This window comes from Salarias fasciatus, chromosome 7 (genome assembly GCF_902148845.1).
Source record: "Salarias fasciatus chromosome 7, fSalaFa1.1, whole genome shotgun sequence".
NCBI lineage: Eukaryota > Metazoa > Chordata > Actinopteri > Blenniiformes > Blenniidae > Salarias > Salarias fasciatus.
Window position 1 is genome coordinate 20665386 of NC_043751.1, and position 3052 is coordinate 20668437.

The window sequence follows — 3052 nt, forward strand, 5'->3', positions numbered from 1 at the left end:
AACAGCTGGGCCCCGGAAATGAGAAAAAATTCATCTGGAGCAGAGGTTTTTCAAAGAACTAGAATGTTCATATTTTTTATGTTTTAATTTCAGAAAAGTCTCGTGTTTACGCTGCAACGTTACGAAAATGATGTCCGTCCAAAAAGGCAGCAGCAGAAATACTGAAAACGGTGGAGTTAGTGAAAGTTCCACTTGGGGAGCCATTTCCAAAAAGTTGCATTTTCAGTGACTCCAATTAACATTGTCGTGTAAACAGACGCCCAAAACGCATTTTCACTCATAATCGTTGCCGTGCAAAAAGGCTCTCAGTCTTCATAACGGAAGTTTTGCACAGAGGCTCAGGGTACTATTTTTACTGTTCTCAATCAGTCTCACAATAAATCACATTCTAAAATTTGTGTTTTAATAAAAAGCATAATAAATGTGCCCTCCACTTGGTTCGTCTAATTAATTTGAAACAAACCCAAACAAAACTCAAGGGGAGGAAAAAAATGCTCTTTCATAGAATACTTGCTTGTTTGCTTATTCAGAGTTGTATTCTATTCTATTCTGATGCATCCACTATGCTCTTTATTTTTATTTTCTAACTTATTCTGACTTTCTTAGGTTGGAAATTAATCCACTGGCAGGCTTGTATAAACGATACAGCTCTGCTGGGTATTACCTTAGCAGAATAGATTTATATAAGCCTGCAGTGACGCCTGCGAGTCACATGACACATGAGATTCACATGATGAAATAGTTAAGGAAACTGAATTTTCTTCCCCCTGCTTCCGGTCTGAGGTGTTTTTCTTTTCTTTTTTCTTTTTTCCCGGGTAAAACACTTTATTTTTATTCCTGTTTGGTTCATTGAAGCATCTGTCATTTGCAGTGCTCCCACTGTGCCTGACAAAAGCAGAGCCATGTTAGATTGAAAAGACAGAGGGGCAATCTTTCAAATGGATCTCTTTTTGAAAATATATTATGACATAATCATGTTTTCTCCCTAAAAGCCCAGGGGAGGCCTGTCTGTCAGATTGCAGTCCTCTCTTGGCTGCCTGGCCTGAACAGAAACAGCAGTTGTGTGTTAATAGAACCCAGAGGCACTCTGAAACCTTACCCATTCTGCTTTACGCTCTCAGCCAGGAGATTAAAGTCAGGGAAACATTACAGGAGGCTGGATAATTGCCCCTGTGTCTCCAGCAGACAAAAGGCAACGCTCCGGCAATTCCCTCGGTAAATTGTCAAGAGAGGCTCAAGGATCCTTCAAGGCTGCAGCAAATTGTACAGTGCTGTCTAACAAACTACCAATCTCTGGATATTATGAGGCTTCCATATATCCTTGGCCATAATGACAGCTTGCACCGCTGTAATGGAGTGCAGGCACAAGATAGCTTTTGTGAGCATACTTCCAATAGAAAAATTACTACCTTGGTTCCCTGTCTGTGCCTTTCATTTTTTTCTTTTGTTCCCATTTGTATTTTGATTTATTCCGCTATCATTTTTTATTTTCGTTTTCATTCAGAGCTGAGTGCCAGCTACTGCCACCAACAGATGATTGCAACCTTTACTCCTGAGGGCCACTTGATCCCCTGACAGGAAAAAAAAAAAAAAATCTGCAAGCAGTTAATGAGTTGCCATCCATGCCTGGTGTTAAGGGTGTCTGCAAATTAACAGAGGCTTTTGTCTCGCCTCTCCTTCGCTCGTTCAGCCTGTTCTCTTGCCGCCACTTTCTCTCCTGATTCTTGTGCCCCCTCCCCTCCGTCCCCCACCGCCGCCGCCGCCGCCGCCCCCCATCACGCCCTTCCTCCTGCTCTTCAATTTTCTCCCCCTACCTGCCCGCTTCATGCTCCAGTAGCTCCGTGGCGGGAGAAGCTCTGTCTGGCTCTGGCTCCGAGCGGCGCTCATTGTCAGCAGCGGTTCATGTTTAGAATTAGCCATTTAATGAGAACAAAGGAAATTAATTGGTGGTTTAAGCCTAATGAGACGTCTGTGAAATTAACAGGCCTCATCAATGGAAACAAATAAAAATCCTTCAGCTTGTTGTTGGGGAGCATTATTCTGACAAAGCTTTTGACACAATGATGAATAGCAGGTCAGGAGAGACCATCTGTGCTTTTTTAAACCCCCTGCAGGAGGGGGATGGAATGTGGGCCGGCTCGGAGAGGAGGTGATAAAAGAGGGAGCAAGGCAAAAAAAAAAAAAAAAAAAAGGGTGGGGGGGCAGTAGGAGAGAAATGGAGGAAAAAAGCTGAGGGGAAAAAAAACAAATTCAGCCAGCTTTATTCATCGCCTTTTAGCACGATACCGCTGTCTAACCATGGTTACAAAGGAAATAAAAAACATGGGTATTAGCATGTGAAAGGCACTGGGTCTCTGACTATGCGTCCAGAAAGCCAAAGAGCTCTGATTTCGAGGGATATTTAACCTCCATTCAGACGGCAACAAAGGCCTGGCTGTCGCGCTGAGAGCAGTGGTTCAGCCTGATTGGGGCTCGGCGGGGGGAGGGGAGGGAGGAGAGGAGGGGACAGGCAGGATCACAGACCTCATTTGTTCCCCCTCTTTACTTTAGCCTGTCTCTATTCCCACTGAAGAGCAGCATTTCCTCTACGCCCCCCCTCCCCACCTCCCTCCCACCTCCTCCTCCTCCTCCTCCTCTCTCAAAGTTGTAAATGTATGACCTGAGGAATAAATTGGATGGGAAGGAAGCGAGGAGGCAGCACAGCGAGCAGTAATACATCTCTATCATGTTCGGTGACCTTTATTTACCGTGCGCTGAGCAACATTGTTACCCGTGTTATGTGTCTGCCGGGCTTCCTCTTCTTTTTTTTTTTTTTTTTTTTTTAATGGCTCCGTATGGTGGAAGTTGCGGACGTGATGGAGGCGGTTATCTGCATGTCTGCGGCCCCCAGACCCTCGCCTCCCCCAGCCACCCAGCGTCACGGCCGGTCCGGCCCTGGCGTGTTTGTGTATCATGGAGAAACTGTTTGCTTTCCTGCGCTGATCAAATAAACAGGCCGTGTCTTTCGGGGGCAGGAGGTTGGAGGAGTGGTGTTGTTTAGCTCTCTGGGTGA